General features: G+C 37.6%; 1 protein-coding gene and 3 long non-coding RNA genes across 6 annotated transcripts in view; 2 read left to right on the plus strand and 2 right to left on the minus strand.

Annotated features, from left to right (window-relative positions):
* The window catches only part of LOC309492560, a 292953-nt gene that overhangs the window by 244340 nt on the left and 20913 nt on the right, over positions 1 to 27700 (minus strand). The gene's annotated exons all lie outside the window — the stretch shown is intronic.
* LOC309492436 (uncharacterized protein) overlaps positions 1 to 27700 on the plus strand; it is a 111310-nt gene that overhangs the window by 19166 nt on the left and 64444 nt on the right. The window lies entirely within an intron of this gene.
* On the plus strand, positions 8560 to 11466 carry LOC309492578. Its single transcript, XR_014203602.1, has 3 exons — positions 8560 to 8619; positions 9804 to 9867; positions 11075 to 11466. It is a non-coding gene; the product is annotated as an uncharacterized lncRNA (long non-coding RNA).
* Positions 18271 to 22700, minus strand: LOC309492548. 3 transcript variants are annotated; one of them, XR_014203567.1, is made up of 5 exons: positions 22608 to 22700; positions 20008 to 20096; positions 19708 to 19905; positions 19491 to 19602; positions 18271 to 18838 (listed from the first exon to the last, which is right to left on the minus strand). It is a non-coding gene; the product is annotated as an uncharacterized lncRNA (long non-coding RNA). The 3 variants fall into 3 exon arrangements; XR_014203569.1 differs by lacking the exon at positions 22608 to 22700 and adding an exon at positions 20784 to 20824; XR_014203568.1 differs by lacking the exon at positions 22608 to 22700 and having other exon boundaries at positions 20008 to 20840.

The following is a 27700-nucleotide window of genomic DNA, read 5'->3' on the forward strand; positions in this document are numbered from 1 at the left end:
CCCCTGTAGGCTGTTTGTATTCCTTATACTCCAGTGTTCATCAACTCATTATCAGGGAAACACAAAATTAGATCTTATTTATTTTTGTGATATCTTGTTAATGGTTTGCTCAATCAACAATATTATAAGTACATGTGATGGATAACTTAAGAGCAGTGTTGGGCAACTTGAAAAATGTAGTGCGCTAAGCTAGCAGTTACTGCACATTAAATGAAGCTTCACTACACTGAAGCTACCAACCTGGGAAATGTAGCAAGCTAAGATACAGCAATATGACAAAAGTAGTTCACTACATCTAAGCTATTTTTTTAAATTGTATTTTTATATTGAACCAACTTCATTCCAAGTCAATCTCAGTGATCAATAAAACTGTCAGTCAAACAGATAGGCAGGCATTTGTCAGTTCAATTGTTTATTTAACAACTGTTCCAAACCAATTTGGCACAAAAAATAACATACCATAACTATATAAAACCAAACTATATAAAACCATATAACTATATAAACCCATAACTATAACTATACCAAAGCCAGGTGTCGAGAGTGCGTGCATCTTTCCATCAAGCAAATTTATCCCGTGTCTGCCCAAGGATTGGTATGTGATGTCACCGTCCGGAGCAGAAGGTGCTGCTGGTTGTAGGGCCCTATGAAATCCATTTAATTTTTTCCCCACATTCCAAATTAATTTTTTTCCATTAGAATTTTTCTGTATTCTTTTTTTTTTCTGTTTTAACTTTTTTGGACTCCCATTTTAATGGTTAAATAAAATTTTAGTATTAAAGCATGTCAAATTAATTGAAATCATGAAACTTATACAATTTAACAATATAGATTTTTTTAATCAATTACATGTTATGGGCACTAAAAAAAAAAAAAAAAAAAAAAAAAAAAAAAAATATATATATATATATATATATATATATATATATATATATATATATCCTAGTGCCCATAACATGTAATTGATTAAAAAAATCTATATTGTCTATTAGTGTTGTCACGATACCAAAATTATTATTTCGATACCGATACCAAGTCAAGTATTGCGATTTCGATACTTTTTCGATATTTTTCCTGAAAAGGAAGAAACACTCTCAAATCTCATTGCTGTGCTTTATTTTAAAACCGGGACAACATTCTAATCATATAACACACTAATAAATGAACATATGAACAGCAGATATATTAAACATTTGAACAAAATATAAAATATAAAAAAAAAATTAGAGCAATGACATTCAAGGTAAAAAAAATAAAATAAAATAAAATTAGCAGCATTACCTCATTTATCATAAGAAACATAAGAGTTACCGGTAATAACTTTATCTTGATTTTGAACTTTGAATAAAAATATGAACAGCGATTATATTAAACAATGTTTAATATTGGTAACATGATAAGCCTCATTGGTGATATATTTGACATGTGGGGAGAGAGTTGTGGAAGGCCTATACGTCATGTTAAACATAAATATATAGCAGCAAAGACAACGTCGGCAGTGTTGACGGCAAAATAGGCTACAGAATAATTCGTTCTGTATTGAGAGGTGCAATATTTGAAAATCGATAATATTTTTTTAAGTTTCATTTAGGCCTATACTGTATTTATGTCACAACCTAGACTTTCAAGCATCAAAATGTCATTTATTAATATGTATTCGTGTCAAAATGACATAGACACATCTTTTCCTATTCTATTTTGCCTGGAAACGCTTCCAACACGCTTGCGCGTCGCGTGAAAAATAGGCGTCGGTTCTATTTCTAGCATGCACACGTTTTCCGCGCGTCTCGAGCTGCGCCCAGACGCGTGTGTCACGCCGGCCTTACAAATCTGGAACGCGGTCATTCTTAGAAGTATCGATACTAATAAATTAAGGAATCGTGACGTTTTTAATTTCCGATTTACTTTTGAAGTATCGGTGCACCGTGCAACAGAGAAAGGTAGGCAACGTACTTCCATATGTCACTCCTCGCGTCATCTTTTTCTACGAGTCGTGGACCACTTGTGCTCGCACATGCAGCCATCTCGCTGTAGTGTTTTGTCACATGACACTGACAGCGGCAGGTTCTTTGCTGCGTGCGTCAGGAAAAAAAACACAGACGTCCATAGGGAGGCGTTTTTTAAAAAAAATTTTTAAGTATCGATACTGACAAATTTAGGTATCGTAACGTTTTTAATTTCCGAGTATCGCGATACTTTTGAAGTATCGGTACACCGTGCAACACTATTGTCTATATATCTATATATATATATATATATATATATATATATATATATATATTATTTTTATTTTATACATTTTTTTACCAAATACTGTTTTCGTTTCTTTTTTGTTTTCTTGATTCCATTTTAATGGTTTAATTAAATTTTAATAACCAATGATTTCAAATGTTATGAAAGCAAAACTTTCTTAAAAGGTTAAATCAAACTTTTATTTTGACGGGTTGCCCTGCAGACCTTTGAGTCTCTCTGTGTTTTTATCATAGACATAATAAATACATTGACACACTATTGGCCGCTTTGGACCGTTGCTGCGATACATCAACGCGTCCGCCATTTTGCTGAGGGCAAGACTGCGCTGCAATCAAATGCAAGTAAACGAGTGAGCTGTGGTTTTTCTGGATAATAACAACAAAAAAATTACATTTATCAACCGATTTCAGTGGTTTGTATGTGGTGTACAAAAAGTTCCATCTCTAGTTATTTAAAATTTCAATAGTTAGACTTATAAAATATTTTTTTAATAAGGAATTGTCAAATGTCATGACAAAAGGCTTGAAGACCCCCATACTGAGATATAATTTAATTTTCACATTAAATGAAATAAACTTTTCTTATTGTGGAAAAAGCATTTTCTGTCATTGACCCGATTTTAGCAATAACAAAGATAATAGATGGATCCTTTATGGTAATACATATGATATGGTACAACTACAGTACAATGCAAATAGTAAATATAAGACAAAGAGAGAAGTACTAGTAAATAATTTTGTGTATAGTCAATAAAATAAACAAACAGTACAGCAAATAAAATAGTAATGAATAGTATACTTATTTAATATCATAATGTAAGTTCATCCTGAGATGTACATCAGAGAACACCTGGGCTACCAGTTCCCCACATACCAGTAAAACAACATAGAGTGCCTTGAGAAAGTATTCATACCCCTTAATATTTTCACATTTTGTTGTGTTGGTCACAGCTTGGTTATTGCTGGTTTATGCATTTTCCATTTTTTTCTGTTTTTACAACTAAAAATCAAGTCAGGAATCTCGGTGTGACACTAGAGTCAGACCTTAGTTTCAGTAGTCATGTCAAAGCAATAACTAAATCAGCATACTATCATCTGAAAAATATTGCAAGAATTAGATGCTTTGTTTCCAGACAAGACTTAGAGAAACTTGTTCATGCTTTCATCACCAGCAGGGTGGATTATTGTTGTAGGAGCCATTTTAATGCAGTTATATATTTGTCCATTGGTGGCGCTCTGACATTGGCATATTAGGAGCACATGGGTAATTAGACAACGGTGTATTGGGGAAGGACAGTGTTAAGCCATGTACTACGTGGATTATCATGCTGACCGTGCTTATAAGATTGTGTTGGATTGAGTTTAATGGTGCTTAACTATGCTTCACTGATAGAGAGTGATGTTCAAGGACATATAGAATATGGACAATGTTCGTGTGCTGTATTTGCAAGGTATGGACTTTGAACAACAAAGAATGAGACACTACAAGAAGCTAATTGGAAGCAACGTTAATTAATTAGAGCACAATAAACAAAAGACATTGGTTGCATCTTACATCTGTGTTTATGGAGTTTATACGCGTTAATTACTTGCTCACTCCTATTACCAGTACAACAGTGGCTTAATGGAAAGCTGTTACAATTGTAATGGACTCCTCGTGGGCCTTAAGACCATAAGACAGTTGCAGCTCATACAGAACGCTGAGTAGAACCAGAACATATGAACATATCACACCAGTCCTCAGGTCTTTACACTGGCTCCCAGTTACATTTAGGATTGATTTTAAAGTGTTATTACTGGTATATAAATCACTCAATGGTCTAGGACCTCAATACATTGCAGATATGCTCACTGAATATAAACCCAACAGATCACTCAGATCATTAGGATCATATCAGCTAGAAATACAGAGGGTTCACTCTAAGCATGGTGAGTTAACCATAATAAACTTTGTAAATTCATATTCTACTGATTCTGGACTGGACTGTGAAGATCTGCATGGCTTTAAAGGTCCCATGGCATGAACATTTCACTTTATGAGGTTTTTTAACCTTAATATGAGTTCCCCTAGCCTGCCTATGGTCCCCCAGTGGCTAGACGTTTTGATGGGTGTAAACCAAGCCCTGGGTATTTTTGAGAAAATGAAAGCTCAGACGGGCGAATCTAGAAATCTTCCCCTTATGTCGTCATAAGGGGAAAGGTTACCTCCCCTTTCTTTTCTTTGCCCGCAAAGAGAATTTGTCCCGCCCATGAGAAAATGAGCTGCGCGAGTGCGATATTGTTTTTTCCTCGAGAGACATCATGGCTTGCAAACGAGCGGATCATGGCAGTTGCTCAGTGTTTGGATGTACAAATGAACACAAATGTTTTTTTTTTTTTTGTTCCTTCATCCGAGCCTCTGAAGAACCAGTGGGTTATGTGAATTTCTGATGTGTAATTGTTCAAGTTCAGACAGATAATCTTTCTCTCAAAGTCGTTCAATACTGTTTATGCATCAGTAAATCAAGCCAGTGACTAAACTATCAACTTCACGTCGTTTCTCTTAGTAGGATGAAAATAATCTTATTTAAACTGTGATTAATATATACACAGAAAGCGATCAAAGAACAATCCCTTTCCAATCGCCCAAGCTGTCAATCACACAGTGCAAGTTTATCTGGACACTTGCCAAAACTCGTTATGAAATCAATGACGCTGTTAAACTGCACAACGAAGCTCTTACTGTACTTACCTCATGTTTGCATTGGTGAAAGCGTTAGTGAGAGTGTAGAAACTGCGTTGCAATGATAAGATCTTCATTCACACGATCAACAGGCTGTCATCTGCTCAATGCTCATCACTGCAAAATCAGGCTAGGAAATATGCCTTTTATTTCTAAATTATTACCCCAGGAAGCATTCTAAAATAATAAAATAATCCATGCAATGGGACATTTAAAGTATCTGCATGATCAACAGATCCTGCATAAAAACCTGCAGCCCGAGGTACAGTACAGATTTAATTCAGATTTTGCACCTGTTTATTCTTATCTGTGTGATAAGAATAAACAGGTGTTATTAATAGTTGTTTAATAAGCACAAAAAAATACATGTAAACTGCATTTTTATCATTCACTTTCTTGAGCAATGCATAAACGTTTGCTGAAAACACTTACAAATGCTGAAAGAGAAATAAGTTAACAAAGTCAAGGTTCAAGAGCCCAACTAAAGCAAACACTGATCACCATAATGATGACAAACATTGACATCTAAACCTCTGTTAATTCTCAGTAAGAACATGTAGACGTCTAACAGAAATAAAGTCAGTCTGGTTAGTAATAAGTGAAGCTGGTAATGCTGTTAGTGGAGTTGTTTAATCCTCCTCTGCTGAGATCTTCAGAGATTTAATGTCTTATTTTATTTGCAGTTGATGTCATCTAAGGCTGTGTCTGAAGTCAGTTGTAGTTCTTGTGTTTCTTTTTCCTTAAGTGATTCTGCTTGTTAACAGCAGGTGTTCATAACTAATGCTCAATCACCACTTAATTATCTCATTAACTTGAACACTACTTCAATGGTACTTTAACTCTGTAGTGTGCACACATATGAACACTGAGCAGTGTTAATTTAACATGGGCATTTTTCTGTGTACTATTACATAAATCTTACCCGTTTCATTTACGTATGACTGACACATATGAATCACAGTCAGTTTATTAATACAATTACATAAATCTTATCTGTTTCATTTATATATGACTGAAAAATATGAATCACATTCAGATCATTAATTGGTTTATGTTAAAACTATGTAATCCAAATAGATGGAAATGTTATATGCAATTCAAATACATAAATCTTATGTTTAGACAAAAACATTTTTTGAGTGCATAGTCATGTTTTGTAAATGATTAGTTAATCATTTACTAATCATTTGTAAATTACTTGTAACGGAATTTACAAAACATACATAAAATGTTAGTATATCACTTGCTAATCATTTATGAATGTTTTGTAAATGATTAGTTCATCATTAACTAACCACTTGTAAATGACTTACAACTGAACGTTATTATAAAATGTTACCACCTTTTTTTTTACAGATGAGAATATAACCATTACATGTAAAGGTAAAACACATCTTAAAGTGATAGTTCACCCCAAAATTCAAATCCCATAATTTACTCACCCTCAAGCCATCTTAGATGTATATGACTTTCTTCTTTCAGCCAAACACAATCAGAGTTATATTAAAAAAATATCCTGCTCTTCCAAGCTTTATAATGGCAGTGAAGATTTTGAAGCCCAAAAAAAGCACATCCATCATCATAAAAGTAATCCACATGACTCCAATAAAGTGAATGTAATGTTATGTGACATTGTTTACAAGCTGTTTTATTTCCGCGGTTGAAACACTGATTGAGCGATTACACCAGATACTTTTCAGTAAGTTGTTCTGAATCTTTCAACATACTGTACCTTCTGATGTTCATTCATGTTTATCCTGTAAATGATAGTGAAGAGGAAGAGATGATAGCGTTATAGCACACTTGATTCACTGATCTCATCCAGTGTTTAATCCCTTAGCAAAAGTGTTACATTATTAACAGACTTAAATTTGACTTTGCCACCACTGTGAAACTACAGCAAGAGTTCCAACAACACTCCGTTATAAATTATGGATATTTAAACATGTCATGCACCAAAGAAAAATGAACAACAGCATCCTTTAGAGTCACACACAAACAACAAAAATCAGCATAACAATCTCAACAATGGTGGCAATTAAAAAAAAAAAAGATAAACTCTGAACATCACAAAACCGGCTAAAGAATAAAGTCACAGCAAAAATACAAGCAAATAAAATAGAGCATTTTGCTAAAAGTTTGTTTTTGTAAGAACTGATTTTCCTGCTAAAACAAAAACGCACCCTGCAATAAAGCAATACAATGCACCCTGGACAGCAGATAGCAAAGACAGAGCACAGAACCTTACCCTGCCCAAACTGATCTCCTTGTCCCCTTGTTTGACTTCAACTCATCCCCCCTCTCCCTCCTCAAGGCACTGAAAGTTCATTAAGAATGTCTATATAACACATATGGTGTATCTTGTGAATACATTGTTTTTTCCTTTTCATGTTTGGTATCATTTTAAGTGTCTCAGTGCGATTGGTAAAATGGTCTTAATTTCATTGCAGTCATTGGTTTAATGAGAAAGATTGAGAACTTAGGAGAATCCTGTTCTCCTCTCTGGGTGATATCTCTTTAAGATATCTCCCGAAACCAGGTGCTCCCCCCTGGGGTACATGGATTGGCCCAAACAACTCTAAACAATATTTGTATAACCCCTTTTGTTCTGGTCTGGGTATTTAAGGTGAGGGGACAGAGCAGTTTTTGGGACCCTTTAATACCAGGAACCCCCATACAGTGATGTTTCAGTGTTTTCCTGTTGGAGAGCACTCACACATCACTGTGTGTCTCTGTCAGGAAAACATTACTTACTTTTAGAGTAATCTAAGAGTAAATGATGTCATGTATTTCTCTGAATTGGCTTTTAATCATTTACTTCTGTAATTGGCATGATACATTTTTACCTGACATACAAATGTTACATCTTGATTTATTCTGAAGTTTCAGAAATCATTAATTTTAGTAGATTAAAAGTGCAGTCTGGTGTTTCCGCAAATCTCTGTCCAGGATAGATCAAACCTATGGCACTAAGAATGGAGCATGGGGCACGTCTTAGGAAGACCTTCAGATTTCGGACTATTCCCTGACTTAGCACGTTGCAAGCTCGCAACTATTATAAAAAATTACACCTATGGGTCTGCAGTGGGTAAAATAATTGCACTGCACCCTCTGACTATTTCAGGACTAGCTAGTTTGTGATCGTGAGCGCACATTCACGACGTGACATCTCAAAGTGACACTAGGTCCATAATGAACGAATATTTGAAATTATGAGATGCCCAGAATAATCAAAGATCTAAATGAATTCATAATCAATATTTATGACTATTTTCTAATCAGAAACACAATCTAAATTTGATTATCATTTGAAATTGGAGTCAGATTAAGCGCAGAGCTAAAGTAATATTGAAAGTAAATTCTAATAAATAAAGTGAACTTCACTGGAGCGCTGAAAAGACATTCACGCATTATTCCTTCGCCAGGCCGTTGGATTCCGTCGTTGGGCCAATGGGTGGTCCTTACATTTTACAATTGCAAACGTAAATATGTATAAAAATTGTATAATTTGCTTTTTGCTTTGCAGACTTGGTCTGAAGATTCGTTACATGAGTGATTGGTTTGTTTCAAGTAACACTTTTAGTGTGCAAGCCTGTGCTGACAGTGAATCATCAGATAAGAGCATCGGACAACCTCCTTCATTCAGTAAGTACATTCATGATGAATTTGAGCAACATCAGTTTTGTGTTAGCAGCTTTAAACATCAAATCACCCTCAGAAAATGACAATTTAGGCAATTTTGCTAAAATTTAGCTAATCAGTTAAAAACTGTGTAAATTGTGTTTGTGCTAAATTTATTTGAAAACAATAATGTTTAAAGGGAAAATAATATAAAACTGAGTCCTGTGTATGTGTATATAATATCAATTGATCCATGAAAATTCAAGTGCTAAAATTCAGTGATGCATTTTCTCTCTTCTGAGCTTAATGTTTTTCTTCAAAATGATTTTTGATTTGTTGGAATCGGACAAAAAATTACAGCGCTAGACATATTGGAAATTCATAGGGTCAGCAAAGTCAATACTGGTAATTAGGGCTGGGTATCAGCCTTTTTAGATTTTTTAACAGACTCAATGACTCAAATAGGCCACTGGGGGGCGAAATATATCCCTTTACCAGACAGCTCCAATTTTGGCATGTGGGACAAACATGACATACCCAAAATAAAAAGGTTGTTGCTCATAATTCATTCTGAATAGACACATAACCAACATATATTTAGAAAACCAACCCTTGAGAGTTTACAGTTCAAGACTCAGATTTAATGATACTGTTATTAATATTGAGATATATAAGAAAAAAATATTAAGAATAAATAAATATTAAATGTATAATAATATTATGTGAATGTAGAATTGCAACTTATAACCACAACTAAAGTGTAGCCACAAGTGTGGTCATGCTTCATTTCAAACAGAGGATGATATCTCTAAAATTATCCATGCTGTGAAGACTTAAGCAAGGGTATGTCAGGGGAGGTTTTTTTCAGAAAAAGCTGATAAGATGCTTATCAAATATTGTATTGCCCTGTAAACACCCATTTACAGTCTTTGACTAATGTCTGAGAGGAGAACTGGCCCATTCATGATTATTGTAGTCAATCGACAAACCTTTCTAACCTCTGCCACGAAGAGACTTCATCTTCATTATTCTTTTATCCTTATTCTTTTGTTTGCATCATGCACTTGATTTTAAGCATGCAGTCATAATTCTGCACTAACCGCCATTTTCCATTAAAATGGAACAGCTTATCGACAACGACTTTTAAAATGAGATAATTTAATATATGATGAGAGATAATGTATTCACTTGTGTTTTCTTAATCACAGCAACAATGGCATCATCCAATCCTCCCCGATGGAGCAACAGCAGGGATGAACCTCCCGATTTAGTGTAAGAGATTGTCTTATGTAAAATAAACTGTGTTCAACATCCATTAAAGGGGACATATCATGCTAAATCCACTTTTTTAGCCCTTAAATGCATTTTGTTGTATATTTGGAGTGTTTAGAAGTACAGAAAAGTTGAAATTATTCTCTGCAGGTGCTTCGTTGATATATTTATATTCTGTTTTGGTCATATTTTTCAACCTGTTCCGATTTTTCTGTTCTCTATGATGTTTTTTTAACTATTACATCACAGTATTTGCAGCGGAACTGCCAAATAAGGACATTGACTTCCGGCCCAACACTTCCAGCAATCCGCCATTATTATTTCTCGCTGCAATTTTGTAGTCCAAGCTTAAGGATGCAGAAGTTACGAGAGGGTAAGTTAAAATGTTCGGTTGTTGGATGTAGTAACCCACACGCTTCATTACACCGTCTAATGTAGATGAACTGCCGCGCTTGTGACAGGAGCATGTTTAACTGAAAGAACGAGCAGAGAGAGAGACCCGGTCGCGCGCGCGCTCACTCTCTCTCTTCAGAGCCAGGTGAAAGTGTAAACAAGACATCACCGTCTCCAAACTAGACGCTGTCTTGCTCTCTCTCCCTCGCACATATTAATCAAAATAAATCGACACGGTGGTAAAAGGTCGGAAGACCAAAGTTTCATGTGTGAATACAGTAACACACCATTGCGATACATACATCCATATGAAGACGTTGTTCTGCAGGTTCGTCGTCTTCATTTTCATCTCGCTCCGGCTCCGACTCTGGCTCGAACATGTAAGGCTGGATGGACAAGTCTTCCGTTGTTGACATTTTGTTAATAACGTGTGAATAAAAAGTTTCTGTGCCACTAGATAATCGTATCTCTGCTATCAAACTACAAAAATGGCCGAACGGGGTGGAGTTGAACCGAGTGTCACCTCTGCAACCTGGAGAGGGGGCGGGGTATGAAGTGTCTCATTTGTATTTAAAGAGACCGCACCAAAACGAGTTGCTCTCAGACGCACATCAGAAAAGGGGTAGAAAAGGGGCCTGTGGAGCTATAATAATGAGGAATTCAGACCCAAGCATTGCAGTTCCGCTTTATATAGACTACAAATGTATGATTTATATGTAAAAAGGAACGATTTAAAAGCATGATATGTCTCCTTTAAAACAGTTAAATATATTTATATTACAATAAATGACAAACAATTTTATGTTCTCTTTAGAAATGAAGTTATTCGTCTCAGAGAGGAATACATTAGTCTCTATGAGAGAGATCAGCTTGAACTCCAGCAGTGCATCGAGTCACTGAGTCGTCTCATCAATACATTTGAAGGAGATTTCAGATGTGATACTAAAGACAGCAGAGATGGAGGACTATTGGGAATAGCAGGAGGAGTCACCGTGATTGCAGGATTAGCTTTAGCTCCATTCACCCTGGGAGCTTCTGCTGCGGTTGCTGTAACAGGAATAGTGGTAGCCGTAGGTGGAGGAATCTGTGGTGGAATAATAAACTTCATGAAAATGTACAAGCAGAAGAAATTACGTCAAAATGTAAAAAATCGACTTGAAAAAATTCAGAAAAAAATCATCCCTATGACTAAAATTATGGAAGTAATTTCTCTTAATAAACCAGAGCACAGTATCAGTGGTTTTAGTAAATGTGTTGCCGCCGCCAGTGAATTAGCACGCATTATACGGATAGATGACATTGGTGAAGTGGCTGCACAGATGTCTAAAACTGTGCTTTTGACTGGAACTCTTACAGGAATTGTTGCTAGCGTTAGCCTTGTGCTTGACATTCTCTCAGTTATAGAAGATAACAAGGCACTCGATGACATGGACAAGCTTGCACGAAACGGCCAAATAAGTGAAAGTGAGATCAAGTCAAAAGCCGGGAAATTCATTGTTGAAATGAGGGAAATAATCCATAAGTTACAGAACATTATGGATGAGCTCAAGAAAACAAGAGGCTCAATGTGTATAAGGAATTAATCTAGGCACATTTAAACCATGTGAACAGCTGTGACAACTTGTTGGCAGATCTCAAATCACCTGACAGAGGACGACAGCCTTCTAGTAACCAACATCTCATTATATTTCATGATTTGAACATTCCACTGTAACATGCTTTTGTAAAATATAGTTAAAACAGTATATATACACACACACACGCAGCGATGGACTGGGTGCTTTGGTGTGGATTACTGCGCCTTGTCCAGTGGATTTTTTTTCCATTCGGATGTGGCTTCATTTGGATCAAACCACTGGATTACAGCAGCGCCTCCTGCAGAATTGTGTCAATATGACGACCGGCGGTTGCAGCGTTGAAGAGGAACAATTACAAAACAGTTTGTTTCTTCAGTTGCTCGTAGACAAGGACGGAGATCTGCTCCAGTCAAGAAACCCTTGTTGATTCTTCTGCTTCTTCTATAAGGCAACATTCACCCTTATCCAGGCCCTGAACTGGCACAACTTGAAACGCCAGAAGATCTTAAAAAACACTGTGGATTGCTTTTAATCCATTTAAATGTACACAGTTTAATTAATAAAATTGATGCAGTTCATGTCTGGGCAAATTCGACTGACTGTGAAATTATGGTTTTGTAAAAAACGTGATACAACAGATACAACATTTAAAGGACAGATCACACTAATAAAGGAGGGGGAGTTGCAATCTGTGTCAGAACGGCATGGATTGAGTCGATCAGTAAAGTGTTTTGAATTGTCTGTAATTAAGTTACATCTTCCCAACAGTGTGGATCTTAATGGGATGCTATCGCCCACCATAGGCATCTCATGAAGCTTTAACACTGCTGTCAGACTATATGAAAATGTTTTCAGACAATGATTTTGTATTACTGGGAGACTTAAACTGGGACTGGTTATCAAAAACTTAATACGTTTTTAAGGGCATCTGTGATGGGCTAAATTTTTCACAATTAATCAACTTTCCAACTTGGTTGAATTTAAAACATTATATAGTTCATCGGTTTCAACTGTTCTATTAATTATCCTCGTTTGTGTTTGCTATATAAGTTCATCCCTCACACTAATTCTCTGTTCAGTCTATATTGCATTTAGTGTGTGTTGCAGTTCCTGTCTGATTATTATTTTGTATTATCATCATTAAACTTTGTATGGGAACTTTATTCTTCGTCTGCCTTCCTGCAACCACCCGTGAAAGACCAAGACTCAGTTCAAACTGAGATCCTCAGTGTTTTTGTGCCAGATCAATACATGAGTTGAACAAAGCTGCCGCTCTGAGGGAGAAAAAGTAACAAGTTAGCAACTAATGCTGTATTTTCATAAAGATATATCAATATAATGCATACAGTTTATTTAATTTTTTTCAGGACACTTAATATGTTATATAAAATATAGCATGTTGTTTTCAAAGTATCATTTCCGACCGTTGATATCAGTCCTGCCAATGTCTTCAGTATCTACAGGATCTTGAGGATGTTCCACCAGATGACGCTCAAGAGCAGATGAGACGTTCTGAACTTGTTTCTGCTCATGTAAAGAAGACAATAGCTGTGTCCTGCATCCTTCGAAGGCCACTGTTGTGCAATGAATTCTGGGGCATTTGAAGAAGTCTTTGATTTGGGACAGTCTTTGTCGCGCCGCTGTGACGCAATCGGCTTTTGAAGGATTCAGCCTCTGTATTGGGACAGAGCAACTGTTCATTCTTCTCAATACTCTAATCAATGTTTCCTCGTCTCCTCGCTCCTCCGTCCTCCTGCCTGTGACCCGGAAATCGACTGAACTCCACCATCTTGAAGGACAACCGTGAGGAACGAGGAGTGAGGAGTGAGGAAGCTTCCAGATGAGTGAGCATCCACAGGTGTTTCTTTCCTCGCATCCTAAGGGAGCAGAGTGGAGACAAGAGGAAAAGAAACGAGGATGTACAAAAAAGACATAAGAAATTAGACATGGACTTATATACACACAGCTTTATCTAGTAGTGAAGGTTTGAAACGGTGTGTGCTTTTGTGACAGTCTGTGTCAGTACAACTGACTGCCACCTTCCTAAACATGATCTTTTATAAGATAATTCATGGCTGAATGGCTGGTGGTGCATTGCTGGGTTTTCTGTTTTACTAGTTGTATTTAGTGTGAATTTGTTTTGTTTAAATTGAGACTCATTGTTTTTGTGCCAGATAAGTACGTAATACATATAAAGCTAGGTAAATAATATTGCCATCTGCTGGGCAAAGAGTGAAGTGTGTGACATTACAGAAGTTTAGTGACTGATTAATCCAATGTAACATTTTATTAAGGGAGTGAACAGTTGTGTTACTTTATTGGGATATTGCTCTTTTTGAGCAACAGCAAAGATGAAAACTTATTCTGATGTTCAACCACATGCTGAATAAAAGATGACATTTTGCATCGACTTGCAAATCATGTGACCATTACTCGACATCAGAGAACCATTTTTTATTAAGAAATTGAGAAATTGTATTAAAATAATTATTTAAAATCTCAGCCAGTACTTCAAACTAACATTTTAGGTCAAAGGGGTTTGGATGACAAAAAAGGGGATTGCTGTATATCACCAACAAAAGTAAAAGAAGCATTTTACACAATCTCATACAGTCTCAAACCTAGATTATGTGGAGCTCCAGGTATAATAAATGTATGGAAAACTTTCTCAGATTTAGTTTTTTTAATATATATATCTTCATGTTACACAGAGAAATACAGTAATTATACTATGTACATTTAAAAGCACACTTTAAGAAGATATTTGGTCAAAAAACACTTTAAGGTGCTGCTTTGAGACGTCACATCATGAAATGTAAGCTCACCGACACAAACTAGCCAGTTCTGAAATAGACAGAGGATGCAGTGCAAACTATTTTACATTTAACCTTTAATATATAAATAATAATTGTTCGAAATCGAAATAATGATTTCAGAATCATATATAATTCATTAAATATAACATTGTATTTGTCAGGTAAAAATGTATCATACCATTTACACAAGTAAACAATTAGATGCCAATTCACAAATAATAAATACATGACATCAGTTGCTCAAAGATGAGTCTAACAGTAAGAAACGCACCTGACAGAGACACACAGTGGTGTGTGAGTGTGTTCCGAGTGTAAGACACCAACACAGCACTGCATGGGGGTTTTCTGGTTACAGATTCCCAAAGACTGCTCTGCCACTTTCCCTTATATACACAGACCAGAACAAAATGTTGTAAATATTTTACTACACAAACATCTGGTTTCAGGAGAGAGGAGAGTAGATAAGTTTGGGCAAGGCGATGTCCTGTGATCTATCTTTGAGATCGTCTCTCCAGGGTGTGTTTTATTGCTTTACTGCAGGGGGTTGATCTCAGCTTTCGTCTTAGCAGGAAAACCAGGTCTTACAATTTTTTGTTTACAATTATCTGGAAAGGTATTGTATTGACCCATTTTGACTTAATAATGAGTTATTTGTGTTGATTAATATGTGGTAAACATATATGCATGTGTATAATTTTCCATTATTGTTATGTGAATTCAAGAACTGAGTTTATTGTAAATGTGAATGTGTGCAGTTTGTATTATTGCTCATGACAGACTATTTGAGTGAAATGTATGGCCCTGTCCCACATGGCAAACTTCATGTGGTGAAATGAGTGACTCGTTGCTACGTCATCCTCATTACGTATATGGCCAATGGGGTCCCACCCTTAGCGTATAGACTCATTGTTTATGCCTCCTGGGATGCGTCATTGTCGAAAGCCCGCCCCTTTTCTTCATTCCAAGAGACCGCAGAGGTATGTGTTTCAGCTGTGCAGCTGGTTGTTTTGATTTAAGTATTAAGTGACGTTGCATTATTTCTTTATTTGTTTAGTGTGACACTAGGCCATCGAGGCTGTGCGTGTTTTTGGGGTGACATCCACATTTAAGTTTTAATGTAGTACCGTTGTACCTTTTGGGAAGTTTGTTTGTTTGAGTGATTTACAATGCCTAGCGCGTGCCTTTGGGGCTTCCATCGGAGGGGCACCTCCTAATAGCCGCATCAGAGTACCAGCTGTTGTTGATTGACTCGCTAAAGGACCCATCGTATGACTTCTGTGTGCCTGTGATTACGTGTGTGTGCGCCGATATTAAATCAGGGTGAGTGCATTGTCTATCGTTTTTCTTTTTAATCTGTAATTGGTTTTAATTAGATTGTTAATAAATATTCGTGTTTAGGAGCTCTCTCTGCTCACGTTAAAACAAGGTTGAGCAGCCACCTTAACAACTTGCTGTCAGCAACTCTCACTTGACAGCAGCTCATTGGTGTAGCAGCCGTTCTCTTTCACCATCTTGTCGATGGTCTCCAGCATATTTTTCACATGAACCCTGTTGTTCCTGTAGCCTAACTGAGAGTCATTCCAGTGTTTATTGTCAATGATGTGACAGCGGCCTCCACATTTATCAACAAGCTCCTGCAGTTTTGGACTCTTCTTCACAAATCCCTCGATAATTCAACGAATGAATGAGTCTCTCACCCGTTGCTCTATAGTTTTCTTCGTCAACAGCCGCTTGCACCCCCTGCAGGTGAGGCCGACTAACAAGCTGTGGAGATCATCAATCAGCAATCTACTGATATTCCTGCCGTTCCCGGATGTCAAATGTTGAATTTTCTGTCGAATTTGAACCACTGAATTTGTGGAAGCGAATTTGTAAAGAGAAATAAAATGGACCGAAAATTGCCGGTCAAATATTATAGGTTGTATTTTTAAACAGAATGAATATTTTGGAAGTGAAATCTGAAAGGTGAATATGGATTATTGAATTTTTAATAATGAAAACGTGTGGGAAATATTTTGAATTGAAATATTCACAGCTTAAATGCAATGCAAATTTTTTTGAGTAGTGCAATTCAACAAGCTTTTTTGTTTCAAAAACATTTGTCATTATTTTACTTCCATACACATTGTTATGTTCTGTGTTGATGTTCATAGACTGCAATACTAGACCAGTCCACTAGAGGCTGTGAGAGAGAATTGTCTGCTGTTAAAAAGAAGAAAGAAAGGGAGTAAAGTGTTGACAATGTTGTGAACAAGTCGTCCTGTGTCGCATGATGGTGTTGCACCCAGTGCAAATTGCTATGTGGTCAAAACGGGTTCACCACTTTTGGGGATGGAGTCAATTAAAGCCTTAAACTGTCACATTGTGGGAGATAGGATTGTTACATTTTGGACCCTGTTGTTTCACCAGTGCTAGAAATATGTAATACACAGGGCTGTACGATAACCTTTTTTTGCACATAGCACTGGAGCTACAGAGGGTGAAAGTTTTGTAGTAGAGGCCTAAGAGTTGTAGCACAAGTATAAAACGTTATCATCCCTGAAAACAAACATAAGTAATGGAGTTCATTTCTTAAAGAGGCATTGATGTTCCATAAAGGGCAAAAAATTAAATCACAAAACATCACAAAATAGTTTTTAGACAATTTATTTATTTATTTTTTTAAAAATGGAAGAGTGCAGAAACATAACAGCTCTTACACCTCAACTTTACACATCGAAGTAGAAAAGATCTGTGGGCAGACATCACTAAAAAAAACCTCTTGTTTGAAAACTGTTGCAGCACAAGACCACAGGAGGATCACCTTCTGAACTGTTAAGAGGGAGGAAGATGTGCACAAAGTTAAACACTCTGTCTACCACAACAGCTCATGGTGAGGAAGTGACAATTGCATATATACGTGACTGTGTGCAGCGGGTTCAGCTAAAGTAGAAATGGTTCACAGATCTGAAACGTGGAGCTAGACCACCACCCTTCAAGTGTGGAGATTGTGTACATGTAAGAAAGCTGCACGTGTTAACCATGGAACTGAGAATGTTGTACTATAGCAGATCTGCTTTAGCATTCACCGTGAGACTCACGCAATTGAACTTTTCACACGCTCTCACGCCACACATCCATTTTCTCACGCACAGAAAAATCGTGAAGCAAAGAGGACACGGAGACCAACAGACTAGACAGAGCAGTTACTTCCCAGCTAGCAAAAATTGTGCGGGCCGAGAGCGGCCCGATTAAGGCTAAAACAATCGGCCAATCCTCGGCATGAATCTAGGTCCGATTGCTCTGCGAGCGCTCGGTTTTAACGCGGCCCGATTAAGGCTAAAGACACTCGGCCGAGCGCTCGGTTTTAACGCGGCCCGATTGCGGAAACCCGAGTGAGAGGACGTATAGCTCGCCTCCAATCCCGTTCCTTATTTGGGCTTATTTGAACTTTGATTTCCATTCATATCAGGTTAATACTAAAATTGCTTAGCAGCCGTTATTTATGCAAGATAAACAAAGTAAAACAGCACAAGGAAGACAGGTTTCATGTTTAATGCATTTTTTATTGGACCACACTACAAAAGTAGGATAAACACTTTTTAATAACAGATTTGAATAGAATAGAAATATCACAGCATTAATGTAGAATCAAGGAGTTCAAATACCATTTTCCAATATCAACATTTTTAACTTTGAAACATTTAATTCTGGCCCACTGCATTTGAGTTGTCTACGCACACACACTTTTTAATAACAGATTTGAATTGAAAAGAATAGAATAGAACAGAATAGAATAGAAATAATATCACAGCATTAATGTAGAATCAAGGAGTTCAAATACCATTTTCCAATATCAACATTTTCACTTTGAAACATTTAATTCTGGCCCACTGCGTTTTTGAGTAGTCTACGCACACACTTTTTAATAACAGATTTGAATTGAAAAGAATAGAATAGAAATAATATCACAGCATTAATGTAGAATCAAGGAGTTCAAATACCATTTTCCAATATCAACATTTTTAACTTTGAAACATTTAATTCTGGCCCACCGCGATATTTGAGTTGTCTACGTTGTCTGCCTGTTCGCCCTCTGACTTCGGCCACCATCCCTATCAGAGGCTAACCACAGACACCTGGTGATGAGCAGCTCTGTTTCCTCTTCTGTAGAATCTTTGGTCAGGGCATTGCGGCGGACTGCATCTGAGAAAAACACAAGATAGAAGAGGGCAGCATGACCACGTGATGTTACTCAGCAACAACCAAAACTTAATTTGGATGCAGGGCTCTACACTTACATTTCTTTTTAATTTAAAAAGTTTAGGAGCACAGTCAAATTTAGGAGCACCTTCTGATCAATGACAAATTAACCTACCCATTAAAAGGCGGTATTTGATAAAATGACTTGCCGGGGCTTTTTTTTTTTTAAAAGCGCATTTTCTTAACTAAATCACAGCCTTTGTGATTTCATGATAGCACTATGCTATATTATGATTGTAAATGGTTTTAAATAGATCGCGTAGCCTTAGAAAACGGTGTAATAATGTTATTCATGGATTCTCGTCTGTGGAATGCGCCACTTCCGGTATTTTGCCGGTTACTCAACACGGGTAAATTGCTATTGAGGATTTTTTTTAATCGAGTGCTCGACTTTAATCGAGGAATCGTTGCAGCTCTAGTTTCAATGGAGGGTGCACCCATAGAACCTGATCAGGTCAGTCGCACTGGTGCTCCTAAATACTTTGTCACCGTCACAGCCAGTAAATAAATAAATAAATAAATAAATAAATAAATAGGTTGCACTGTAGAGCCCTGGGGTGTCACCACAGTGCAGTTATCCAGCACTGACACTCACCCAGAACCACACTTTTAATGAGTCTTGCCAGCGAAGTGTTCATTGCTCTTTTCAGGACCTGCCCCACAGTGTCTTTAAGAGTCATGCCTCCGACCATTCCAAGGAGAACAGTCTGAAACAAAGACATGTAACTCGTTAGTTATTTAAGGAATATAGCATGAGTGAGAGTGGGGACTGACTTTTAGGAATGATCTGATTAATGCATAATTTAACTCACCAAATTCTTCTTCTCCTCTGGATTCTTTAACGTCTCCTCCAAACATTGTAGCTCCTCAATAGTTGAAAGTAGGAGCCCAAAATGTGTTGGGTCTGGCGTGAAGTCTGGAACTGCTGGAGATTTGTAGGAGCTGCATCAGGATGAGCAACTGCTGCTCTCTGATAGAATCAAGCTGGATGAGGATCTCCTTAGCAATTGCTGTAAGACACAAGAAAAAGCAGGCATAACAGATTAGTAGCAAAACATTGTACGTAGATATGTCAGAGTAAACCGAGAGAGTTCACTTTGTAGAATTCCTACCTGTAGGCACAGCCTCCTGAGAAGACCGGTCTTTTGTGTCTTCCATGGTGTTGCTTTCCATGGTTGTGTTGACATTTCTGCCTTTATAACTGAGGGGATTATAATCAGAGGAAGGTTAAGTTTAAAATAAAAATGTTGAATGTAATATATTTTTCTCCTGGTCCTTATTTTAAATAGGTCATAAAAAATATCAATATTATCGACTGATATGAAACGCTTACATCATGATACAGTTTTCAGTCATATCGCCCAGCCCTAGGGTAGCTAATAAACTTTTCAAACCTGTCTGTACAGACCGCATTTAGCCAAAGGTAATGTTGATGTTAGCTATAAAGTGCGATTTCAGTTTGCGCCATAAAAGTACAACTAGAGGCCAATTCACACCGCAGACAAACGCCAGCAAACACCAACAAAAAAAAGTCACCAACAAAAGTTGGTCGTTGTATTCAGAATGTTATGAAAAATAAGTGTCATGTTCACACTGCCCCAACAGAAACCGACAAACTCAAGCACCCACGGAAAAACACGAGATATTCATTCATTTTAACCAATACAAGTAAAAGATTGCAGCTTTCAGACACAACTTTCTTCTCGTTTTATATTGTTAAATGTCGAGAGTGCATCTGTTACAGGCCCCTGTGCAAAAGGCCATTAAATGCACTTCACGACGTCATACACAGCGTTCACAAAATGGCGGACGGTCTGCACATAGATCTTCACAACCCAGAACATTAATACACAAAATATTTGCAGCATGAACATATGTTGTATCATACCTGTAAAACCAGGAGCAAACGTGTCAGCGTAATCATAATCCCCAGCAACTGTGAGGTCGCCGGCGCACAGTGTTGCCAACTAATTTTCAGGGGAAGTTGCTAAAGGCAGATCGATTTGTTGCTAAAAGTTGCTAAATGACGTTGTGACGTCATTGCGTTATGACGTCATTACGTAATCGCAACGCAAAACTACGCCATTATGTAATACGTAGATATTATTGTTTGTTAAATAAATTATATATATATATATATATATATATATATATATATATATATATATATATATATATAAAAAATTTTAACTAAAAAAAGTTGGTTTAGTTACCCAGTAACTAAACCCTAAACCAACTTTTTTTAGTTAAAGGTGGGCAATGTAATTCTCTTTTTTGGCCATTTTTTCAAAATCACTTGAAATCCTATCCCTAACCCACTTACAGCCACTGAGTTAGAAGCACTGACATGAAAATTAAGCAATTTACTCATCTGTGGAACGGGCAAGACTCGAAAAACTCCAGCCAATCATTTCCAAGACCACCTAGAATCATTGGACAGTAAGTGCGTCAATCAAACGGTCGTACCATACCCCCCTCCCCCCATCCATGTCCATGCTCTTCGAATGGGTGGAGTCAAAGGAAAGAAGGTAGGACCATTTGAGTTGTGTATTTTCAAAATCTGCCAGCCGTTTTGCAAATCACATACCCCACCTTTAAAAAAAAGAAGACCTAAAACAACTTTTTTTAGTTAATGATCTGTAAGACTGGGGCTTTATTAATGCTGTTCATTTATTCAAGTAGTTTATTTGACATTTGGGTATAAAGTGTTTTAATTCTACAATATATGCTGTAAAAAGGCTGTTCAACCTCTTCAGGTAGAACGGTGACTACTGCAGTTCAAATTTCCTATTGGAAGTTGTGGTGCCCTTACCAGCTCACCACGCCCTTGCGAGTGTTGTTTGGATTAGAGTCACTTTCCAAAAGTTGCTAAAAGTTGCCAAATAAACTAAAAAAATTGCTAAATTTGTTGCTAGGTGCTTTTTGAAAAAAAAGTTGCTAGGGTAGTCTGAAAAGTTGCTAAATCTAGCAACAAAATTGCTAAGTTGGTAACACTGCCGGCGCAGGCGCAGCTGCTCCTCTACCGTTATAAGAGTCCTCAGTTCATTTTCATAATAAGAGTCCCGATCTCACTCAGCAACAGACATGACCCAGCTTTCAGCAGACCAAAGTCCCACATCATTCCTCTATTTACATAAGTAAAATAAATATTTTCTTACAAGATCAAAATGTGCACATACTTTAGGACAAAACGTGTTTGTTGGCGTTTGTCTGTGCGGTATGAATTGGTCTTAAGCCAGCTAACATTTGTTCCACTTTATTTTCTTCCACAGATCAAAGACTGTGCTCGTAAATATTATTCACGTAAATTACATTCAATAAAAATGGTGTCTAGCCTAGCAACTAATTATTTGCCAACTAGCAGAACGAAAATATGAGCTGCTAGCGCAAAAACAGCGCAGCTAACGTTAGTCAATGTTAGCTTCGTTAACTTCGCGCCATAAAAGCTTTCATATTACCCCCATTTGCACTACTTTACTCAGACAAAAATTTTATATTGTTGTCCTAATTAATAGAATTCGAGTTCTGAATTCTTTATTTTCGTTTCATCTAGGGAAGCACTGTCAAATGAACATGAACAAAGTTTAAACGGATCGATAATAATCAACATTTAATCAGCAACAGTTCGAAATATGTAGGTCGACGTAACTCGATTGAAACTATGCTCGGCGTGAAATGTTGATGCTTTTTAAGGAAATTGAACACAACTTACCTCAAGTTCACTGTAATGACGCAGGATCGAAAAGGGATGATTTTAAGTCAGGCGTTGAGTTTTATCTCACCGAAAGTTGTGCACACGTCTTGCGTGCTGACGCTCTGCCGCAACTGTTGAAATCGGCTTCATACCGGTAAACGCATCTGAGCCGAGCGCCCAGAGTTTAACCGTCACTGCTGGTAAACATTTGAAATAGCCAGTAAAATGAATTTTAGACTCAGTGTTAATTTTAGACTACCCAACTACTCAGCCGATGCGCGACTGCAATCGCCGTGACTGTGCGAGTGATGTCGAGCGCCCATGCATTTTAAAATACACGTAAAGAATCTTCATGACAACTATATATTTTTGCTATGGTTATAAATATTAACAATTGCTCTGTGCAAAATGACTCTATTATTATTATTATTTACCGCATATATTTTGTTTTGGACAACGACATTCGACGAGTATAACATACTAAGATACAGTCAGGAATTTACGTCAATTTTAAAATAATTTTTATGTTAATTATTGCTACATTAAAACCATCCTTGATTTAACCTAAGCCGAGTCATTTCCAGAAGTGGTCCAGATCATACAGCAGAGCCGACCAGTTACGGTGAACATGAATCGGCCCAGTGCTTTACAGCCGTAACAAAAATGCATGTGCCAGAGCGAGCTGCGGGCCACAATCGGCCCGGTTAACACACGCCGATGCCGAGTCTGAGCCGCAGGCGCCGCGGGGCAGCCGAGCTCGGGCCGATTATACATGCTATCTGGGTTATGATATAAAACAATCTCAGCTCTCAGATTCTGTCAATTTTATTATGAAATTCAAACAATAAATGCCGTTTTGCCGCTTGTAAATGTGACGTGACAGATCCCTAGCGGCACGTGACCCGATCATCTGTACTAGCTAATAGTAAATAAACACGAATGAACACTGTTGAAAGATACAGTACAACTTACCGAAATGTATATTCCTCATACATAATATAGACCAATCAATCAAACAAAGGGGTCAATAAAACAGCTGGAGAACAATCATGTCACATAACATTTACCTCAGGAAGCCATTCAGGCTATAGCACGTTAGTTGGCTAGAAAAAAAGAGCTATAGAGAGTACATATTTATTATATTTTTACTTATATCATTACAGTTTTTTACAATTGCTATGACAGTTTTTTCAATACATTTAACAAGTTTCCTAAACTCTTAACGCACCAACACACCTAAAACACACAATTGGCAAAACGGTTAATTTCATGCTCAAAATCACACATTGTAAACTAAACTCCAAAACTAATTTTCAAAATACAATAATACACTAACACAATACACTATGTCTAACAAAACACTGCAAACATGTTTCAAAATCAAATAATTATTCAAAGCACTAACACATGTTCTCTTCCAACAGGAACATTTAGTCAATCATAACACAATGACAAAAAAAACACTATCATCAGCTGAAATTACAGAAACTGCATTATTTTATATGTGTCAGTTCTGCCCTTATACAACAGACAGTATACTGTATTGTACCGATCATAGATTGTGTTTTGCACTGCAGTTTTTTTTTTTTTTTTTTTAAGTCTCTCTACATTTTTGTTTTGTTTGTAATGTAAATGCATGCATTTTGTTGTTGTTGTTTTTTTTGCAGCAGCAGCAGAAATTCAATACAACAAAATAAATGACCCTTCTTAGAGTAGCTTTATAGAATGTATGGTTTATGAAAAAAAGAAGACAGAGACAGAATTGCTGCAGTAACAGCTTTATTTGCAACAGGACATTTCTGCAAGATAACAAAAATATGCATATAGCTGCCATTTACAGTATTACTGTATGTGAAAATACAAAATATACAAACAGAAAAAGCCATCTTCTAATCTGCCCGGTCTTCTGCATTTGTCCACGTTCTCATCCACATCACACCTGATATCTTCCCTGGCAAGGCATCTTGGGAAGAATCTTTTGGCATGCCTTATCCTGGCAGTGTTCAGCTGTGATGTCTTGGTATGCAGCATCTTTTGCATACAGGAGGGACATTTGGTCCTGTGGACTATGGTCAAAAACCTTTCATCTCCAGGCTGAGAAAACTCCTCAATGGGGTTGAGGAAAGGGAAGTAAGGGGCAAGGAAAATGGACATCATCCTCTGATGGGCGTCAAACCTGGCTGTGACGGGAATGGTGGAATGCCACATTGTCCCATATTTGCATAACTTCAATCAGCTGTTTCTCACTAGCAATGGAATAATGTGAAAATACAAAATATACGAACAGAAAAAGCACCAGAAGAATTAAAAAATATTTTTTTTTTTAAAAAGAGTCATCTTCTATTTCCATAATTCAATCAGCTGTTTCTCAGTAAGAATAGAATAAAATACAGGGGATATATTTGTGTTTCAATTCACAATATAAACAGCTGTTTACCTTGACTTTAGCCTGTAAGGTTAGGTTTAGAACATGGTGTTATCTGTTCTGACATACAGTGTTAAAGCATTGGTAAATTTGGCAGTAAAAATCCATTGTTTTGGTCTTGTTTGAGCTTGTGTGTAAAAGAAGTTCAAGCATTTTAAATTTGTGTTAATTGTATGCATTTTGTGTTAAAGCAACAAGAAATGTGTTAATAGTATAGCTTACACAGACAGATGTAGTGCTAACTGTGTTAAGAGTTTTGGAAAATTGTTAAATGTATTGAAAAATCTGTCATAGCAATCGTAAAAAACTGTAAATAAAGTTATTATAATAAAAAAAAAATGCATTATATATTTGAGTTATTTTTAACCTTAAATAGCTGATAGGGCTCTCTGTATGTTTACAGCATTAGGTGAGTTGTTTTTTTGCCTATCTTGTGTAGCCTACCTAATATTTATCCAAATGAGTCAATATTAAATCAAATGACAATAATTGAATTGAAATAATAAAAAAGCATAGCTTACCAGAAATTGTACCATGTAAACATTGTAACATGTTGTCACTAAAACTAATAAAATTCAGTTTAGTTACTAAAATGTTTTGACAGTCACAATAACGGAAGCAAGGGTGCAAGTAAACTCTTTATTGGTTGGTCAGAAGACACAAACACAGTTCATAAACTCGGGTGGGCTAGTGGCGCAGGGACAAGATGGTCAGCGTGCTGGTGAAGAGTGGTGACGGTGAATCCAGTGCAGGTGAACATCCAGACGAGACGAAACCACGAAGACACCGAACAGGAAACTAGAACCAGGAACAGGAAACTAGAACCAGGAACAGGACTGTAGACGGCACAGGATGAACACACACTGAGGACACCAAACAACGATCTGACAAAGAGAGGAAAGTGCGATGAGTCTTTATAGGTGAGTGAATCGGCAGCAGCTGGTGCGGGGAATGAGATCAGCTGGCGCGCTGATCAGTTGGAACGAGCAGTAACGCCCACTCACACACACCCACACACACAGAACAACAAATACACGAGACACGAAGAAAACGTACTCGGTTACTAACGTAACCTCGGTTCTCTCTAGAGAGGGAACGAGTACTTGCGTAATATCTTACGCTAGGGGAAAACCTCTTTTCCACGAGATACTGAAGCCAAAAATGATCCTTAATTTTGCAATAATGTAAAACCATTGCAGCAGCATGCAGACATGGGCGAGACAGCTCGCGCGCCCATTGGCTGCTCTGCGGCAACTGCACCAGCCTATCGAGAGAGGCCCCTCATGATGTCAGAACCAATGAGGGCGCTTCGCGCCCAATACGTCATGTCCCGCCAAAAGAGGGTGGGGCTCGGCTATAAATATAGCCTCGAGAGGCTGGTTTGACCAGTTTTTCATCGCCGAAGCGAACCAGAGCGTGATGCATGCACGGCAAGATACGCAAGTACTCGTTCCCTCTCTAGAGAGAACCGAGGTTACGTTAGTAACCGAGTACGTTCTCTTACGAGAGGTTCTCTCGTACTTGCGTAATATCTTACGCTAGGGGAACACAGTGTAAAACGCCGTGCGTGCTTGAGATACAACACTAAAGTCCCAAGGGCAGGTGCCCGGGGCTCATACAGTGCCTAATCACACGGGACTCACAGAGAATCCGGGAAGAGGGGCTAGAATAGCATCATTCCTGTAATATAGAGCTCTAATAAGAGCAGATTATATCAAGTGTTCCACACAGCCAGGGCGAACTCGGCCTGGACTGATAAATATGGGGGACTTAAGCACTGCCCACAGAAGTATACAGACGATCAGTGATCGACGCTCTAGCAGTTTCAGCATCCTGAGCCGATAGCATCGGGCAGGCAATACTGAAAATTTAGACCGAGAGCAACTTAGCTTGTAAAGCGGGAACCTCGAGGTTATAAAACCTTATAAATGTAGACGGGGAGGCCCAGCCTGCCGCCATACAGATATCTTGCAAGGCAATCCCACTAGACCAAGCCCACGACGAGGCCATGCCTCTCGTGGAGTGCGCTTTGACACCTAACAGGCATTGCAGGCCCTCAGATGTATAAGCTAGCGCTATAGCATCGACTATCCATCTGGATAAACTCTGTTTTGACGCGGCTAGTCCCTTAGAACGTCCGCTGAACAAAACAAAGAGCTGCTCCGTCTGTCTGAAAACGGATGAGCGAGACACATAGGCTCTTAACCCCCTGAGGTCGACGGTATCGCCGGCGATACCAGCTCGCTTTTTTTTTATCAGTGTAAAAGAAACTCAATCATACTCTGTTGACTTTGATTTTCCATAGGAGTTTCATACATCAATCGATTCTGTTAAATGTGTATTATTTTTGTGTATACTCACAATAAAAACAAAGTGTTGTGCTTTTTGCCAAATAAAGAAAAATAAACACGAAGCGAGTTCTGCCTTCTCTCTGCCAGTAAAGTCCATTCTGAAACGCGTCCGAAAATGAACTGTAGCTCAGCGAATACTCAGTCAAACAGATATACAGACACACAGGCATGAAGCTTGAATTATCTTCTTTTAAATGAAGTAATTCATATAAAAAACAAATATTCTCATCTTGTGAAATCTGTATTAAAAGAGAGCGATTGCAGTCGACCTAATTACAGCTCATTCAGATGTAATGTGACTCCGCCCACGGAGAGCGCGCGCTATTCAAACGCAA

Source organism: Leuciscus leuciscus (assembly GCF_965113295.1).
Source record: "Leuciscus leuciscus genome assembly, chromosome: 2".
Taxonomy (NCBI): domain Eukaryota; kingdom Metazoa; phylum Chordata; class Actinopteri; order Cypriniformes; family Leuciscidae; genus Leuciscus; species Leuciscus leuciscus.